The sequence below is a fragment of the Acinonyx jubatus genome, chromosome D2, assembly GCF_027475565.1.
Source record: "Acinonyx jubatus isolate Ajub_Pintada_27869175 chromosome D2, VMU_Ajub_asm_v1.0, whole genome shotgun sequence".
Lineage (NCBI taxonomy): Eukaryota > Metazoa > Chordata > Mammalia > Carnivora > Felidae > Acinonyx > Acinonyx jubatus.
In genome coordinates, this window is record NC_069393.1 from 37,563,844 (window position 1) to 37,583,721 (window position 19,878).

Genomic DNA, 19,878 nt, shown 5'->3' on the forward strand with positions numbered 1-19,878 from the left:
CTCTCCATACCTGTAGGATGGAGAGGTAATATACCCAAGCAACAGCTCTCAGAATGCCTTAAATTTATCTACTGTGCTACCGTTTACAGGAACTGCCCTCAGACACCACCTTTGATCCTCACCAAACTGCCAACAAACGATGTAGGACAGAAATCACAAGAAAACTGGCAATCAGATGCAGACCAAGGCTACCCAGCCAGTGAATGGCAGACCAGCGCTTGAATCAACGAATTCCCAATGGCGACTGGGGCCCTGTCCGTATCGGGGAAGGAGTGTCACAGGATCAGCTGCCTTGATTACCCTGGGGCTGCGGGACAGAGCCTGGGGCAGCCTCATTAAATGCAGAAGGCTGAGCCCTCACTACCCTGTGGGTCCTTTCTCCCAGGCGGTCTTCTCTTCCTGGCTGTCCTCCCGTCCCCCGTGCTGCCATAAATCCATTCATCCTGTGACTGTCCAACCCTTCTGACCACCCAGGCCTCCTCCATAGTCCACAAAGCATGATGACGGGATTGATGGAAGCATCGCCCACTTAAAGCTCACTGTGGTCATTTTGTGGGTCAGCGAGGCTCCCTCAAAGAGACTGAAAGCTCCCCGGAGAAGGAGGGAGACCACCAACCTTGCCTCCCCTTTCCGCTTTGCACCATGCACTGGGCTAGGCTCAAAAAGCGTCCGGGCTCTTGCTACAGACAGATGCGCCAACCACTGAGCATCGCGCATCAGGAGCAGGGCTAAAAGAGGGGGAAGAACAAGAGAGAGAGGTGACATCGAAGCCGAGTGGCCCTTTAAGGCACAACGATGGCTTCCGGACAAAGACCGCCTGGATCACATTTGGGAGATGAAGAGTTTGCCACACAGGCAGGTAAGTGGGGAAGATGCTTCCAAAAAACTGTGTCTTCATTTCCGGTGAATTGTTGCCTCTTGTCCCCAGCACACACAGAGATCGTCCTAGCACAAGTCTGGGCTCACGTGATGATTTCTTGGTGAATTCGGGTCCTCCTGGCTGTTGTCAGACAGCTTCGATAACCTTGGACCGGGTTATACGAGCCCCTTATGATCCTGTGCGGGATTCCCTCCGAAAACCAAGGCCGCTGAAAAACCCCAATTGACCAAGCAGGTGCACCTGTTCGGTTGCAACATTTGAATGATGGTCAGAAAATAATATTAAAGGTTGGCATTTACGGAACCTTACTAAGGAGCAAGCAGATACTTAGTACACGAGGTGCCTAAACTCATAGTCTCTTAAAAAAATAATTTTGATGCTATCAATACTCCCATTTTACAGATGAGGACAGGGAGGCTGAGCAAGCCTGGGTCACACAACCGGCCACCGGACAGAGCTAGGACCAAACATTATTTTGTCTGGTGCTTACATTGGGGTTCCTGGCTCTGTGCTTCCTGGCACATTAGGTTTGCAGTCGCCATCCAGATGCTTCTCTTTAGCCATTGTTTGTACAGGCCCTTCTGTGCTCAGTCAGGTAAAGGGCACACAGATGACAGATGTTCTTTCTGCCCATGGAACTTCATCCATTCAACTAATCTTCGGTATGGGCCAGCCTAGTCCTGGGTATGGGACCATCGAGAGAGGAAACTGGCGTGTGCCCTCCAGAAACGGTGCGGGGCAGGGAGACACCTGTGGTGCTATGATGGGTGTTTGCATATTTAAAGGCTTCCCAGGAGGGAGGAGGGGAGTTGGGGCAGGCCTCACAGGACAGACTTACCTTGGAGAATGGGTGGATGGATGAGGCGGGCGAGAGCTCTAGAAGAGGCGTAAGTCCATGAAAGATCATGGTTCCACATGGCTAGGGAGAAAATTCATGCCAGGGAGTGGGGCTGGGGCTGGAACACAAGCTGTGGCCAGGAAAGCCCAGACAGGGAGGGCTGGATTTTATTTTATAAATGTGGGATAGAGGCTAGGGGTGCCTGGGTGGCTCAGTTGGTTAAGCATCCGACTTCGGCTCGGGTCATGATTTCACGGTTCGTGGGTCCAGGTCCCACATCGGGCTCTGTGCTGACGGCTTGGAGCCTGGAGCCTGTGTCTCCCTCTCTCTCTGCCCCTCTCCCACTCATGCCTGTCTCTCTCCCTCAAAAATAAACATTAAAAATTTTTTTAAAAATATAAATGTGGGAGGGCTTTCGCTGTTTTTCTTTGATAGATATACCAACACCGTGCAATCTGGGCTTTTCTGTCATCTATTCCCCCTCTCTCTCTCTCTCTCTCTCTCTCTCTCTCTCTCTTTTTCTGGAACAGGGTTTCTCAAACTCTAGCCTGCGTTCTGGAGTGACCTTTCTAGAACATGATTCTTAAGACATAGTGCCTACACTCGCCAGAAATCTGAGCTGTAAGGAGCTCTCAGGGTGTTTCTGAACATGGAGAAGTCTGAAAAACCACTACCTGGATCAATCAGCCTTTGCCTCAAACATTGTCCTCCCTGAGGCACGGGGACCTCAGCCAGATCAGGTTTTATGTAGGAGGGAAAAAGGGAGAATAGGGGTTTTTTTTGTAATATTTTTATTTATTTTTGAGAGAGAGATAGAGACAGAACACAAGCAGGGGAGGGGCAGAGAGAGCAGAAGCCACAGAATCTGAAGCAGGCTCCAGGCTCCAAGCTGTCAGCACAGGGCCCGACGCGGGGCTCGAACTCACAAACTGTGAGATGCTGATGTGAGCCGAAGTCGGACGCTTAACCGACTGAGCCACCCAGGTGCCCCAAGGGAGAAGAGTTCCTACGTAGACAACCACAAGCATCAACCTCCCACTGGTGAGGACCTCAGAGAAAGACGGACATGCAAGAACACAAGTGAGGCCAGGGTTTTTCAAGTCATTCAACCAAGGTTTATCGAGCAGGTTCTTTGTGCCGAGTACCTTGCGAGCAATTGAGGAACTCTTCCAGGCATTTTTTTTTTTTTTAACATTTCAGCATTTGTCTCCCTTTCTTCCAATGGTACGGAGCCCCTTACCCACATTCCCACACGTTCCTCTGGACACCTGCCCGCGCTCAGTTTCTGGGTCAGGCGGAGCTGCCTCTAACTCGAGCTCTAACGTAGGGCTTTTCCTGGTCAGTCTGAGCACAGCACTATCGTGCGATGGTGATTGGTCAGGGTGGGCGTGTGAACACAGCCCAGGCTCCAATCGCTGCTCACCCCAGGCCTTTAATTACATGCTCCAGAAGGATACTTCTCTTTTTGTATTCTGCAGCAGTGATGAGAAAGTCGAGCTTCTCAGAGGCCAAAGATGCCCTCTGAGAACAAAGCCACGGGCACCGTGAGAGAGACAGAGACACTGACGAGGTGCTAATGATGTTGCTTGAACCCCTGATCGCGACAATTCCCGAAGCCTCGCCTGTCCTCAGACCGTTCAACTGCTTGAGCTGATACATTCCTTGTTGTGTGAAGCTGGTTTGCCTTTGGTTCTCAGTTGCTGGAAGTCAAGTAGTCGTGATGCTCTAGGGTCTGAAGGGCCGCAGCCCAGAGCAGATTGAGATCGGGGGGAAACGAACTTTCAAAGTCATACCCCAAGCTCGAAGGATGAGGAAGAAATTAAGTTCCCCAGACCCAGTAAGATAACACAGCTGTGGTGATGGGAACAGACCTTTGTCTTTCCAGCTAAGAGACCATGTGCTTTGGCCTGAAGGGGAAACCTCAGGGTTCGGGGGAGAGAGGAAGAGCCCACCTGACAGTTCTCAATTACTTCCGGACTTCTGGGCATTGGGCAAAAAGAGTACTTGAACATGGGGTCACCCATCCGTGGCCGGAGATATTGAAGGAGTTGTCAAATCTGGGCGAAGTGAAGGCACCGAGGGCCTTGATGCAGGTCGGTGGGTTTCCCACACTTTGGGCCCTGAATGCTAGCCCGGTGCCAGACAGAGAGCAGGGCTCTGAAAACATTGGAGGCATGAATGAAAATGAGCAACCATTTTCAAAACTAACATGAAGGAAAGGCTTAAAGGCCCAAGGCCAAGGCTGTTCCTAAACAATGTAGCAACGAAAGGGATGGTTGTCAGGAAAGGCGGTCTAGGAGTTCAAGTTGATTCCTAACAAACAGCATGTCCCTTTTAAAATGAATCCTAGCAAAGCAATCTGATTTCTTTTTCCTCTCTCCCTCCCTCCATCCCTCCTTCCCTGCCTTCCCGCCTTCCTTCTTTCCTTTTTTGGGGGAGTGTTTGCAATCATTAGGTAGATCAGGACAGTGCAATTGGGCACACCATATAATAAAGTTTTTATGCTATCCTCTTGGGCAACGTGAAAAACTCTAGCTAGGGTAATAATACAGTGAGGAAGGTGGACTTGTAACCACTTCAAGAACCATGCCCAGAGCTTGCTGATTAATTCATTCCTGTTCAGCTTGTCACTTAAGGAGCTCTCCAGGGGCCCGAGATAAGGCTTTGTCCTTGGCTCTCTCCTGTTAAAACAAATTTTGTGAATACTTGAATGAAGGCATAGAAAGCTTCTTATCAAGTCTGTGGATGCCACTGAACCGGGTGGTGGGGGGGGGGGGGTGGAGGATGACAAATGAGGTGGATGGGAGAATTCTAATCCAAAAGCTCTCAGTGGGCCATGGGGATGCAACAAAGCTCACAAGGCACAAAAACCATAATGCGGAGAGGAAGCTTCTGCAGTGGCGCTAAGGTACCTCTATTGTGTAAGTGTAGAGTGACAGAGCCCTGTCCAGGGAGCAGCCGGAGAAAAGAGAGAAGTTTTGTTCGGCAGCCGCTCAGCCAGCATCAGCACTCTTACTGGCAAGAAGCTCTTTGGGGTTGCATTAACAGAAGTAGAGTGTGTGGGACAGAGAAGGTTAAAGTCTGATCTCCAGGGCTTTCCTAGTCACATCTTGCCTGAGTCTCGTGTTCAGTTCTCAGCCCCAAGATTTACGAGGGCAGCTGACAACTTTGAATATCCTCAGACAGCATCCCAATGACACAAGGAATTACAGAAGCTCAGCCTGAAGAAAAAAACTTCAGAAGGTGTATTAGTCCCTATTTTCAACTCGTCAAGCGGCTGTCCACCACGGACCCACGGTGGGAGAAGAAGCGATAGCAACGGGGAGGGGACAGAAACAGTGTCCCACGTGCAGCAAAGCAGAGGAGGGAGCAGGTTGAGACCAGGCCACCGGGTTGGGGTCTCGGGGGTCACCCGTGACCTTTGCGAGAACAGCAGGGCGCTTCTCATTTCGAGGGGGGGTGTTCTACTTATCTGTCAAGCCTCCACCATGATCTCGAAAGCCACTTCCAAAATTAAACCTCCGTTGAGAGCACACGTTAATAACACACCAAAGGACACACAAATTACACCTGTGAGTCATCTCCCATTGCAGATGAATACGCTGAGGGATGTCACATTTCAACAATATGAAGAGTGCACCGTAATTAAGCCACCACTCGTGGCTTGGAAAGCTGTGTTCGATCACTGCGGACACACACAGCACACGAGATGAATAAAGCCTGAAAAATCTCCCAGCCCGGAGCCGTACTATGGTAGTGTAGGATTAAAAGTGTGGGTCCCGGAGTCGAGCTGCCCCGGATTTTAATCCTGGTCCTGCCCGTACCCCAGCCATGGAACCTTGAGCAAGTCGCCTCACCTCACTGACCCCCGGTTTCCGGATCTGCTAAGTAAGGAACTTAAGTGGAGCTCCTGGCAGTATTAGTTGAGATAATGCATGCAAAACGCTTCGCGTGGTGTGATCCCCCTGCATGGAGCCAGCTGTCTCCTGGCTCTCATGAACACGGGTTCACGTGTCCGGCCATGGGTTAATGTCAAATATCATCCACTGGTACCACCCGCTAGCCTCGCGCGCCTCACATACTTAGTTCAAGTGGGCATTTCCCGTTATTTTTAAACTGAAACGTGATTGCTGCTTTGACATCATGATTACAGCACTCGTGCTTGACTGGGTGAACCTCTCCCACCCAAAGTGAGGGGACTGTCATCTGTTTTGATTCCTGCTCTTAGTCTGAGAGAATGAGCCATAATCAACGTTCCGTGTTCAACAAGTCAGTCTCTGGACTACGGCTGGTTCGTGGTGACGTAGTGAGGTGGCTGCAAAAAGGCAGAACGCCGGCCCGGGTGCTGGCGGAACAGAATTCGAGTCTCGGAGCTCCTCTTGAGATGCGACTTCTGATGGTTCTCTTATCCTGGCACGCGATGACGTCACCTGAGCCTCAGAAGCACCCTCTGAGACAGGAATTAATCGGCGTTCTTTCTAGGGGAGTCACATTTCACTGAACGTTCTTTTATCCACTTTTTGCGCAATACATTGGCATGCCAATGCCACCGCCAACGTCCTCATTTGCTGCGGGTACCCTAACTCGCTTTTTTCCCCTTTTGCTTATCATCTCCCCTCCCCACCTCTCTGCTTTTTACCCTCCTCTTGACCTCACCTTGCAATGCATCCCCAGACTCCGAGCAACTCCTGCTCGTAATCTGAAGTGCATCCCCCGCACACCTCCCTCGGTGCCCGCGTCATCGTATAGTAGTATACCTTCTCGTTGCTCTTGCTTTTGTAACATTGGATCATGTTGTATACGCTTCTCTGTGGACTCAGGAGCCCCTCCAGGTGAACTGACACGCGGCTTTTTGGGAGGCCGCGCCACATTCCACGCTGTGGTCAGAGGCAGCGCTGGGCTCACCCCCCCTCCCCTCCTGCCGTCCCGTCACCTCATTATCTCGGTTATTCTTCCAGAGATAATGGAGTAGTAAGCAGCCCTGAGCACACACACCCCCTTCCCGTCTGGCGCTTTGATCTCAACGGGCCGAATGTCTGCATCTCTTTACCCAGAGAAGAAAACCAAGATGTGTGGACATAAGGGGTTTTGTCTGGAGCCACACACAGCCGGTAAGTGCTCAGCAATGCTGAGCAGGCCTACCGGCCCCCGTACTGCTTGCTGTCTGTCTTACCCGGCTCTGCTCTTCCTCTAACTTCCTACTGCTAGAAGGAAGTTGCTTTCCATCAAATGGAGTCAAGTCTTCCCGGATTCCCCCCGCCCCCCCCCCCCCCCCCCCCGGACAGAGAGAGTCACGTGTCTGGCCGTTGGAAGGCTCACTGGCGGCACCGGTGAGGGAAATTCAGCACCGAAGGGGAGCTTGGGCCGCTGCTAGCCGGGGGCCCGTGGCGAAGACTCAGGGAAGTCACGCTCAAGATATTACTTTCACTCGGTAAGTATGCGCAAGCAGCCTTGGGCCTCGTCCGTTTCCATCTTGCGAGCAGGGCCTGGAGTCCCTGGGCACGTTGCAGAGGGGCTTCAAGGTCCCTGTGACGGGTTGGGCCAGATTGGCCACGACATCCAGTGGCCCTGTTCTGGAGCCGAAGTCTTCTCACCTGTGGACCAGGAAGAGGAGAGCATTACAAACTTGGGCCCGAGGGGGCTTCTCCTTCGAACCTGACATCTCACCGGAGAGAAGACTGAGGCCCAGAGCGGCAAAGAGGCATTTGCAGGGTCCCAGGTTGCCGGTGACGGGGTTTGGATGGGAGTCCAGAGCTCCTGGCTCTGTCGTCCTGTGTCGCTATCGCTGCTGCCCCATGGATGTGTGTGCCTGTGCTCCTTTCCTCTCTCCCGTCCCCTGTGACATGCACACAGATGAAAGTCATGGCCTTCCGGGTCCTGGCAGGCCTGAGTTTGAGTCTTGGCTCTGCTACTCATTCGGCGACCTCAGGAGGATCACCTGACCTCTGCGGGTTAACGACAGGAGACAGTCCGCTAAGGTGCGGAGAATACAATGAAAAAGTGACTTGAAAAGGCTCAACATGAAGCCCACCGCATAGCACGCACTCAATAAACGTTGGCTGTGTCTTTTATTTCTTATTTGCTCCTCTGAGTTCTTGCGAAACCTCTCTGCAATTCCCAAAGCCTCCAATACAACTTGTTTTCCCCAAACAACAGTTCTCTTGACGTATGTGTAGACGTGGGTCCCTCTGTGAAGCGCTTCCAAACCCCCTTTTGCAGCCTTTCATCCCGTGAACCCCTGAGGAATTGTCGGCCTGCATTTAACTTCTCCAGAAGCAAGACTCCACTGATCGCTTTCTGGTGAACACAGCAATGAACTTGCCAAGGAACCAGCCAGGAGGGAGGAGGCGAGGCCGTGGGAGCGGGGGCAGGCAGGTGTGCAGCAGGCTGGGGGGGCTGGGGCCATCCATCTTGATTCTTTTCTCCATGTCCAAGTGTAAAGGGATTTGTGTCTACAAGGTTGTCTTCGCCAACCTCAGGGAAGAAGAGAAGGCATTTAATTTGAAAATTTTTACTCTGGCCACAGGGGAAGACTCGGGGGCAATTAGGGGTATTGTAATTTCTTACTAAGGTCAAAAAGGAATTGTGGGTAAAGTCCATGAGTCACCTTCCAACACAGAAAAAAAAAAAGGCACTTTCTGACTGATTTGCTTTGGGTGAGCCTGTGCGCTGACACCCTTGATGATTTGGGTTGGGGGCCGGGGGGTGGAGCACAGGAGCACCTCCTTCCTGCCTCTGAAATGGTCACCTTTCTGGAAACCCAATAAAATTAATTCACAGCTCAGATTATTAATTCATCCTGGCATGTGAATAATTCATCGTGAAAGGAGCCGTATCACGTTTTCACATTTTGGAGCGCACGCCCTCTCCTGCTCTTGCCTTAGGAGAGACGGCTTCTCCCACCCACCTGCCCACATACACGAGGGACCAAGCACTCGGTCATCTACTCCTCAAGGACGTGAGAGCCCTGATCTCAGCCTGATACTCACTCCGAGCCCAGCAGCCAGAATGTATGCCGCTGTACTGACCCAAGGCGACCTGCTGAAGTCAGGAGGCTTCTTAATAACCGCGGGGACCAGCTTGCCAGGTTCGCGGCCGCACTAGGATGTAAAAGGAATCCCTGTTGTGACCAAGCGCCGCAGCCGATTACAATTTGGTCCCGCAGGAGGGCCTCGGTCGGGCTGCCCGTCAATTACACACTTCCCCGCACACCTCGAAGGCTGGATGCTCGTGGCAGGGACGTTTCTCCACCAGTCTCCTGAAAGCAGGTGTCTCCACGCAGCTGCCGGGGAAGAGGCAAGAGGTGAGGCACTGCCAGTTGGCAGTCTTCAAGGAGCCAGGGTGGAAAGGTCTAAATGGGGCTGAAAGGGCGGACCTATGCCGGCCGACTCCATCTTGTTCTGTGTCCTCCACCTTGAGTGACTATGTCCCTGACATGCCCCCTTTCTGGGAAAATCGCAGAAACCTCAGACCATGCCTCCTCCCCTTGAGTAACCTCCCGCTCACCCGCTCAAACTTCCCGATCAAAACACCCCGGGCGACCTGCGTCACAGGACTCCGACCCTTCCCCAGCCAATCGGCCGAGGCCACGACCCTTCCCCAGCCAATCGGCTGAGGCCACGACCTTTTCCCAGCCAATCGGCTGAGGCCACAGCCATTACCTTACCAACTGCCCCTAGACCCCCAATAAAACCTTTGTCCTTTTGAAACTCGCTTTCTCTCCCCGGCATCTCACCGCTGCGTCGGTGCAGGTAGGGGATTGGGCTCGAACTGGCTCGAATAAAGGCTTTTTTGCTTTTGCATCAGACTCAGCTCCCTGGTGGTCTTTGGGGATCACGAATTCTGGGCATAACAGGGCCAAGGAAAGGATGAGCTGGTCTGGAAGCTTCTCCTTCGAACACGAATAAGGTGCCCACACTCAGGGCACGTTCTCACTGGATCAGAGGCTGCAGGGGGACCCTGGGGCGCAAGCGGGAAGGCAGAGCTGCTCTTGGGAGGAATGGGGAATATGCCACCCACGGAGGCACAGGCGGCGGGCAGGTTTATCTGCTGGGTTCTGGCTGGGCCTGAAATCGCACCTGCTCTGGTTGGCAAATAATGCCCGTATTTATCATCTTGCCAAGACAGAGGCTTACCCCAACTCTGTTCATTGGTCAGTTGTGGTCTGATTCAAGGCCGGACCCCGTGTTCCAGGTTGGGGACCTGGAAATGACTCGGACCCAGATCTTGTGCTCTCAAGCTGGAGAAGGATACCCGATAAATCTCGGGGGTGGCAGAGCCGTGCCAACAGAGAAGGCACTGGGCGAGCCAGAGGGCCAGGGGGGTGGCGCTGCAGGTGGGCCTCTCCCTCCCTGATCATTGCGCCGTCCCTCCCCCCTCACTGCGCATCAGCCGCTCTGGCCATTGGGCTCCTGCCCCAGGAACGCTGCCCAGCTCAGTCTCCCCACCACCGTGCACACGGCTGGCTTCTTCTCATCCTCCGGGCCATCCCGGTCACCTCAACAAGCTCCTGTTCGACTGCTTTCCTTCAGAGCACCAATCACAGAGTGACTGAAACAGAGAGTCACGTTTTCTCTCTGCCACCAGGCTCCAGGCTCCAGGACTGCAAGGATCAAGACTGATCTACGCACCTGTAGCCTGTCCCATAGCACAGTTGTTTCTTGATAACGAATGCAAGGCAGACTCCCGAGGACAGCTGATAGAGCGGCGAAACCAAGTGGCCCCAGAAGGCCTAAGGAGACAGCCCTACTCCACCTGGGAAATCTGAGACAGCTTCATGGAGGAGGTGGCGTTAAAGCCTTGGGGATTCTCTGGCTGTGAATTCCGGGAGGTCCTTGCGCCTCACTTAGATGTCCAAAGACTATTACTCATTAATTCACAATAGGGGGCAGAATTCTGCAGTGACCAGACTGTTTGTGTACTTACCTGTGTGTCAAAAACTTGGGACACACGGCAGCGTTTAGTAGCTTTGCATTTGAGCCTGGAATGAGTGCATGTTTGTTGGGAGGGAGCTTGGGAAGGGGGGTAAACGGGCGCAGACTATGGCAGAGCTTGGAGCATACCTCTCTCCCTCCTTTTCACAGCACTTATTTCCAGAGACCGTAATATTTAGTCTTGCCAAATATTTGGTCAACTTCTCTTCTCGGGGCAGTGCTGTTGGGGAGCAACATACGCTTGGCCTTCCGCCTTCCTCTTTTTCTAAAAAAAATGTGTTTATCTTGAGAGAGAGAAAGCGCGAGTCAGGGAGGAGCAGAGAGAGGGTTGGGTGGGGGTGGGGGGAGAGAATCCCAAGCAGGCTCCACGCTGTCGGCCCAGAGCCTGACTCGGAGCTCAAACCCATGAATCATGAGATTGTGACCTGAGCTGAAGTTGGACACTTAACCAACTTCGCCACCCGGCCTTCTTCTTTCTTACACACCTCTACACACACCCCCCTTCATATCCTAGACAGCAGTGGAAGAGTGTGGCCTGAGGCTTCTGGGCCTCAGTGTGCGAATGTGAGGCTTAGCGACTTAGCAGGTGTGGCCCCTCGACCTCACAGAGAAGGGCTGGGACGTCACAGAGATCACGCAGGGTAGAGGCAAGGCTTCAGGCTTGCCTATACCCCTCTGAGGCAGGTGGTCATTGCCCTCTGGACCCCACTGCTGGCTGTTTCCTGGTGGCACCTCCCAGCACCCGTGTCACTTGTCGGGGCTGATAGCTGAGATCTGGGGGCAGAGGGCTGGCCTCGTGTCCAACCCCAGCTCTGTCATTTTCCTGGTCCTGTGAAATTTCTGAAACCCGGCTGCTTCATCTATAAAATGACAATTCCTTGAATGGGTTGCTCTGACTTCCAGAAATTGGCATCAAAAAATTTATGAACTCTCCTGTCTTAGAAACTAAATGAGATGATCGAAACCGGGGGTGGGGGTGGGGAGAGTGGAGAATGGGAAAAGCGTCAAAATAAGAAACCAGCCAGTTTGTCTAATTGCAAAAATAAGACAGGTGAAACAATACTCAAAATTCAGAGTGGGGGAGGGAAAGTGACCGTTGGCATTGTATGAAAGACCTTATTAGACCAATATAAGAATTTATGTATCAACTGTCTAAACGATTTCAAAGGCAAGAGCAAATGCACGATTTTCTATGAGGACAGAAATGGCCAAAATTAACTTTAAAGGTGAAAATTTTATCAGAGCAACATCCTGGAAAAAAACTGGGGGAAAAGTTAATAAATTATACTTTTAAACAATTTGTATCTTTGGTTTTTTTTAATTAAAAAATTATTTTAATGTTTATTTTTGAGAGAGAGAGAGAGAGAGGGAGGGAGGGGCAGAGAGCAAGGGAGACACAGAATCCAAAGCAGGTTCCAGACTCTGAGCTGTCAGCACAGAGCCTGAGGAGGGGCTCGAACTCACAAACTGCGAGATCATGACCTGAGCCGAAGTCAGACACTTAACCAACTGAGCCAACGGGGTGCCCCAATTTGCATTTTCGTTAAAAAAAAAAAAAGCAACAGACTCAAATAGAAGCAAACTCCTTATATTTCTTGGTTTCCCATCTGGAGATCTAGTAAGAAGGTGGTAGTTTTATAGGGGAGTAACATTACCCCCAGGAGTGCAGTTGAGGCTAAGGGAACCGAGCTGGCCAGAGTGGCCATCTCTGAAGAAATAACCCTTGGGCTGCTCCCATCCACTATAGACCACTAGCAATGGCCTGCTGGGAAGGAAGCTCCCGTCTGCTGAGTCCCCAAGATCAGGCACATTAAATAGCTTTGTATAAACGCCCAGGAGTGTCTCTCCCTCTGGAAACAAATACACAAATCCCACTTGAGGTCTGCGATGGAGGAGATATCTTCCCAAAGCAAAGATAAGCCCCACTCAGGAGAGATGGTCATTCAAGGCAGCTCTCAGACATGCAAGTGTCACTGTTTGTTTGTTTGTTCGTTCTCATAATTTCAAGGAATAGATCATTACCAAGCTATGTAAACTATTTCAGATGTTAAAAAAAAAAAAAGATGAAACACTACCAATTCATTTTATAAGCTAGAATACCACGTTTGGCAAAGATAATATACAAAAAAGAGATCTACAGGATAATATCACAGGGAATTTACATGTAAAGGTTCAAAATGAAGTATGTATATGTATCAAATCTCAGGAGGATATTAAAAGGATAATGCACTTTGATTAGGTAGGGTATAATCGGGGAATGGAAGGTTTAAAATCTATTAGCATAATTTATCAAGGTAAAAATAATAAGAGAAAACATGATTGCACCTTTACAGTCCTATTAAAATATATTTACATAAAAATTTCTGAAAAGAAAAATTGCTGAACAGGATTTCATCAAAACAAAAACACTTTTGTTCTTCAAAAAACACCAACTGAGAAAACGCAAAGACGAACCCACAGACAGGAAAAATATATATGCAGGTCGTATATCTGACAAAGGATGTGTATACAGAACAAAGACCAAACACTTTTACAACTCCATAAGAAGGTAAACAGCCCAGATAAAAAATAGACAAAATATTGGAACAGGCCTCTCCCCGGAGAAGATATGTAAATGGCCAATTAGCGCATGAAAACAGGCTCGCCATCATTAGTATTAAGGAAATGCAAACTAAAGTCAAAATGAGCTATCAGGACCCACCCCCTGGAATGGCTATCGCCAAAAGGACCCACGATGCCAAATGTTGTAAAACTGTGGAGGAACTGGAAGCTTCTCGCATTGCTTTCAGAATACAAGTGGTACAACCACTTTGGAAAATAGCCTGCCAGTTTCCTCATCAAGTGAAACGTATACCTACACCACAGACCAACAGTTCTGCTCCTGGAGATCTACCCAGGTGAAATGAAAACATGTTCATGCAGAGACTCAGCAAGGTGGTTCATAGCAACATTTGTAATAGCTTGCAACTGGAAGCAACTCAAATGTCCATCAACTAGTAAAGAGATAAATGAACGGAGGCATTTACACAAAGGAATACTATGTAACAACAAAAAAGAAATGAACGCCTGGTGGGGGGGGGGAGCAACCCCCCAAAAAGCATTCCAAAGCAAAGCTTTTAAATCTCTCAAAAGCCTTCCGCTAAGTGAAAGAGGTCAGACAGCAGACACAAAAGACTATGTATCACGTGATCCCAATTACCTGCTGCGTCTAGAAAAGAGACAGGAGATGAGTGTTTCCCTGGGGCTGGGTGGGAACAGAGTGTGCCTTTGGGGAGTGATAGAAATGTTCTAAACTGGATTCTGGCGGTAAGTTCCCAGCTGTAAAAATTTACTAAAACATATCCAACCTTACACTTAAAATCGGTGACTTTTATGGTATGTAAATTATACTCCAACAAAGCTGCCTTTTGAAGTTTCTGAAAGGGCATACGGCAAATTGATAAGTTGTTATCTGAGTGATAGAACCAAAGGTAATTTGTTTTAATTCTTGAGTGTCTCTGCTTTCCCCTCTCAATCAGCATGTACTGCCTTTGGAATATTCAAGAATTTCCCCACAGAGAACACAGTGAGAGTTACATGAGATAATGTTCCTTGTAGTTCTTTGCACAGAATGGGTGCTCGACAAATAGAATGTTCTGCCTTTAATAAAAAAAATCCCCGCTGCTGGGGTGCCTGGGTGGCTCAGTCGGTTAAGCGTCCGACTTCGGCTCAGGTCACGATCTCACAGTCGTGAGTTCGAGCCCCGCGTCGGGCTCTGTGCTGACTGCTCAGAGCCTGGAGCCTGTTTCAGATTCTGTGTCTCCCTCTCTCTCTGACCCTCCCCCGTTCATGCTGTCTCTCTCTGTCTCAATAATAAAAAAAATAAAAACGTTAAAAAAACAAACAAACAAAAAAACCCTCTGCTTAGGGTCACGCCCCAGGCAGCCAGCTCTCTGGTCCCATAAGTCCCAGGGCAGTATTGGATCCTCAAGGCCACCTGGGTGACATGATGCCTGAGCCAGTGCCCTTCGGAGGGCAAGTCCCACTGGACGCCAGGTCTGCTGGAGGCTCTATCATTGCTCTTCCCGGGCTCGCCTGTCCCAGGCTTTCTTCCCCCAGTGAGCCCGGGCTCCCACGGCTCAATCCCCAGCCAGAGTCATACCATTCCCGCTGAGCGAGCAGCATTGTTTGCCCCCGGAAGTTACAATGTCGCAACAAGTAGAGGTTTCCAGGTTCTGCAAGTAGAGAGAGGTCCGTGTAGCTGCAAAATAGAAGAAGAAATTGCCAGCATCTTTCGATCACTCACCCCAGGGGAATGGGATGGAGAACCAGTACCCGGATTTGTAAGGGCTGCTGGTGGCAGATCTCAAAGGGTAGGTTCTGAAGTCAGGCGATCCTGTCGCTGACTTGAGCAGGTCCTGAGCTTCTCTTGGCATCTGTGTCTTCATCGCCCTGCCAAGTTTTTGCGAAAATAATTTTAGAAAAAGGGGAAGTGCATTGTCTGTTGCAACACTCTGCTCAAGTTGTGAGCTGTCCTTGCTCTAACTTCTCCTGACCGTGCAGGTTCTAGCTCAGGCTGGGCCGAACCCACCCATCATGGGAACTATCCACAAAAAGGGCTCTCCTACGAGGCAGCACATTTGGAGTCGCTGGGGGGAAGAGTGGGGAGCAGGATAGGAGAGCCCAACAGGACTATTCCTAGCCAAAAGGAATATCATCAAAATCCTGAAACTGGGCCGGGATGGAATCTGCGGAGGAGGCCGTTTGGGTCTTTGATGAGTGTGGGGCTTTGCTCACATAGCACGAAACTCCAAAAAATCAGGCAAACAGTCACTGGGAAGTTGTAAGCCGGGCAATTCCCAGCACTTACACAGGGCGGCGAGATGTCTGAATACGGATGACAAGAAAGGTGAGTCCTCACTGGTCACCTGGGCATTTGGTGAGGCCTCAGAGGGGTCGCCCTTAAATATTCCAGCCCTAGAGTATGAAAGCTGCTCCAGCCCAGCCCTAGCAAATCTCAGAAACAGGCTGCAAGTGATCATATAATGCACAAGGAGCCTAAATGCCTTCCTGGACAAAATCTAACTTCCTTCAGAGGAAGACAACAAAATCCAGATAATCAACATAAAATTCACCATGTCCGTCAGCCGCTAAAAATTACCAGACACACCATGGAGCAAAGAGAAGCAGATCGTAAGGCAGAAACACCTGTCAATAGGAAGACATGAGATATAGCAGAAACTCTGGAACTGGCAGACAAGGATGTGGGAATAACTGTCATGTTAAAGCACTTAAAGGAAAATAGGGACTCAAGGCGAAGGGGAGTGGAAGATAAGGAAGAGGACATACAGACCAGGGATTAAAAAGAAATACGGCATCCGAGATGAATATTTCACTGCATGGGATCAGCAGTGGATCAGATACCGGAAGGGAAAAGATCAGCGAATTTGAAGGCTTAGCAAACGAAGTTACCCACATGAAACACAGATCCCGAAGACTCAGCAGAGCCTCAGTCAGCTACGGGACGGTACCAAAGAGCCAAGCACGAACGTAAAAGGGAGGGAGGCAGAAAAGTACTTGGCAAAAACAGTGGCTGAACGTTTTTAAATCTGATAAAAATTTATGAGCCCACAGACCCTGAAAAACTCAACAAACTCCACGGAAAAGAAACATAAAGGAAACCGAATGACAATACATCATCATCCAGATGCTGGAAAAAAAGAAATAAAGAAAAAATCGCAAACAGCCAGAATAAAAAAGACATGCTGCCTCCCAGAGCAACCCAAGTCTGCAATCATTTGGGGGCAGTGAGTAGAGAGGGGGGCTAGGAGGAGGAAGACCAGATCTCACCAGCCCAGGGCAGCTGGTGTTTGGAAAACCGCTCTTGGATCAGAGCACACCCACACGGGGGACGGGCTTTTGTTGTTAATTTTTCTCCTGTTCTCACCCTGAGTTTGTCGTTTCAGAAGCACGGATGCTCCCTCTAAAGAAAGAAAGAAAAATCTTCATCCTCTCTATCAGCCACCACCCCCGCCCCCAGAAGACACTTATCAGGGAGCTGGCTGCTCTCCAAATTTCCCTGCCTGGCTCACCGCTCTTAAAATACCCTCGGTCACAGACGCTTCTAGAATGTGAGCTGACCTGGAACACTTTGCGGCAAGGGCAACAAAGCTTTCAAGTGGTTTCCTGGAACAAGAAAAAAAGAGAGAGAGCGAGAGAGAGAGGTTTTTGAAAATTAGACTTAGCAGATCACACAAGAGGCACAGAACAGAGAGGTTGATCTTGGAAACAATGCGCACTGCCTGCATCTTGTGTCTCTTTGAATCCTGTGTTTTCACCTGTGAAATGGGGACCACGGCAGCCACCTTATAGAGGACTTGCGAGGAGGAATCTAGATTCTATCTGTAAACTGGGGGGACCAGGGTGCACAAACAGTGAACCCGCAGTACGTGCAGCCCCATTTTCATGTTCTAGAGCCTGGTTCTCTTCAGAAGTGCTTGACCCCAACGTCAGTGGCACCTGGGCCTCAAAAGGATCCCACCGCGTATCGCAGATAGCCTCTTACAGATTACTCTTGAACATCTTGCTTAACCTCTCTGGACCATTTACTGAACAAGGATAACAGAAGTCACCACCCAGGCGTGTGACAATGACAAAATGGGTTCCCGTTTGCAAAGCGCCCAGCATAGCCTCCAGGCATCATAGGGGTACAATTCTCGAAGGTTCCAGCTTCCTCTCCTGGAGGAATTGCTGAGAATTCACAAAGTCACCAATTGTGGAGTAAATTCCTCCAGTTGATTCTCACAGCACACAAGTGGCTTGCCATTCTGCCTTCTTATGTCCTCCTATTTCCCCTTGACCGAGCCCCGCCAAGCTCCCTTCCAGAGGAGCCGTGAAATTCAAAAGGGAAAATAACCCTCTGTGTCAATTAGCAAGATGGCAGCACAGAGCAAAGACATCTCCTCATCGGGCATCCCTGACGGCATCATTGCCCTGATTGGCTGCTTCCTGTCCATCTCCCTTCTCGTGTTGACGCATGTCTCCCATCTGGTACCCAAAAAACTACCCAGTTTCCAGAGTCGTAATGCCAGATTGCCAAGGGTCAGGCGAGGAACCCAGAACAACCCACTGGGTCCAACAGGAGACACTCTAGTAAACATCCTCGTGTGGGCAAGAGGCTGGCACCTGACGCTGGGTACCCAGCAGACGTTTCAGGGGTGTGACCTCACATCCATTGACCCACCTTTGATTTCTGCCTCCTGAGTGGTCCCTGACTGTGCCAGAGAGAGGGACAGAGATCACTCAGCCTGCACAGAGACAAGAAGAGAGAGCTGCCATCCCCGGTGACAAGCCTCCCATCAGTGGGGCCAGGGCCCGTGAAGAGATACCCCTGCTTCTCAGCCTTCCCTCAGACAGCTCAGAGGCATCCTCTGTGCTTCTCCCAAGTCTTGGTGAAACTGGACCCTCCACCAGTGACCCCACTAAAGCACCTGTCCACCTTACTCTCCCTGCTCATCCGTCCCTGCTTCCCGAGGTCACCTCCCAGATAAACCACTGGCACCCCGGTCCTTGAATCAGCATCTGCTTTCGGGGGAGCGCAAACCAAAACAGCATGCAAACCTTTTTAAGAACGGCCCTTGGCCCCACGATATATAGTGTATGTGGCAGACAAGAGCAGGCACTATGGGCCCCAACCCTGGTTCTGGGAGGTTCAGGCAGAGCCTCTGTCCCCATGTCTATAAAATGGGTGTTTGCAAAGGCTCCTGTCACCCCTAAAGTTTTGAGTCTTAAGAGCTGGTGTCTCTGGACACTGCCCCGGGCACTGAAGTCCCTTCTTGGGGCTCAGGTCTCAGCCACCCTTCTGCAGCCGAGCATCTCTCCAGCTTGCTGATGACGCTGCTGTCCGATCCGCTCTCAGGACCTGTGGCCCCCGCAGAGACAGAGCTAAAGCTGAGCATCCAATGTGCAGCCTACAGCAGGCTGTTTTAAGTCTGCACTGAGGCCATGCTTTGCAAAGGTCGGTTGTGGCCCGGGGCAGTGGCTGTGCTCTGGAGCACATTAAGGTCACCCCAGACATTAAGGTCCCAGACATTAAGGTCACCCCACTCGGCAAACCTCACCCTCCAGACCCGGCTCATTTTGAGGCTAATGGCACTGGGACACGTTCATGCTGCACAGGAGACAGTGGCCTCATCATGGCCCCAGTGGTAAGAGCATTGGGTTCTAGGCCTACCTCTGACTCATTCAGTCACTCGTTCACTCACTCATGCCTTCATTCATTCAACTAGCATCTACTTAAAAATCTAGTTTCTTCCAGCCTCTCTAGAGGATCTGGGTATATAGCAAAGAATAGCTTCTGCTCACAAGAGTCAATCTCCCAGGGGGCAAGACAGACAAATGGAGAGTGGCCGTAGAGTAGAGGGTGGTGAGTGAGGAGGAGGGGTAAGGGGTCAACGCTCCCTGAGCCAAACGGACCAGTGAGGGATCTGAGCTGCTCTCCACTATCCAGGGTACAAACTTTACAGACATGGTCCCGAAGGTCCAGCTAGCAGCTACAGCCAGCTCAATGACAGGGTCATGGACTGGCTTCTCCCCTCCCGTTCCACTCTAGGCTGTCTGCTCACCCCGCGATCATTCCCCAAATACAATACCTGCATGCAAGCCAGTTGAGGGGACTGAGACTGGGGAGGGGTGGGACAAGTCAAGAGAGGGAGGGCAGGGAGAAGTCTGGGAGGAAGTAACTCCTGAATCCTGGGTGCCTTCCATGAACTAAGAGTGGCTCCCTCGGGGGAGGAGGGCTGTGAGAGGTGACACTGGACGAGTGGGCAAGTGCTGACATGAAGACCTTGAACACCAGCCGGGGGACTTCATTCTGGGGGCACAGAGGGGCGGTGGAGACGAGAACACAGGCACAGCCTTCCTGCGCAGTGGGCCTGTCTGTGCCTAACCTGCCACCGTGCTAACCAGGAGCCATGCCCCGTCACAAAAGCTCGCGGAGGGAGCTCCTCGTGTCTCCCCAGGTCCAGGTGAAGGAACCGAGGCACAGAGAGGTGAGGTCACCTGCCTACGGGCGCATAGCAAATAAGTGACGGAGACAGTCTGCAGGTGCAGGCAGAGGGCCCCAAAGGCCTCCTTCAGCCCCCTCACACACGGCTCTCAGCCCAGATCAGGGGCTCTCGGCTGGGCGTGGTTTTGCACGAAGGGGCTATATGGCAAAGTCTGGAGACATTTTTGGTCACAGCTAGGGC

At 50.9% G+C, this 19,878-nt stretch overlaps 1 long non-coding RNA gene across 3 annotated transcripts; it reads right to left on the reverse strand.

Moving 5' to 3' along the window:
• Positions 1-2,655: 2,655 nt before the first annotated feature.
• On the reverse strand, positions 2,656-11,227 carry LOC106969713 (uncharacterized). Of its 3 annotated transcripts, XR_008292163.1 has the most exons (5): positions 11,135-11,227; positions 9,854-10,348; positions 8,931-9,000; positions 8,708-8,818; positions 2,656-8,192 (listed from the first exon to the last, which is right to left on the reverse strand). It is a non-coding gene; the product is annotated as an uncharacterized LOC106969713 (long non-coding RNA). The 3 variants fall into 3 exon arrangements; XR_008292161.1 differs by having other exon boundaries at positions 8,708-8,990; XR_008292162.1 differs by having other exon boundaries at positions 8,708-9,000.
• Between the last annotated feature and the right edge of the window lie 8,651 nt (positions 11,228-19,878).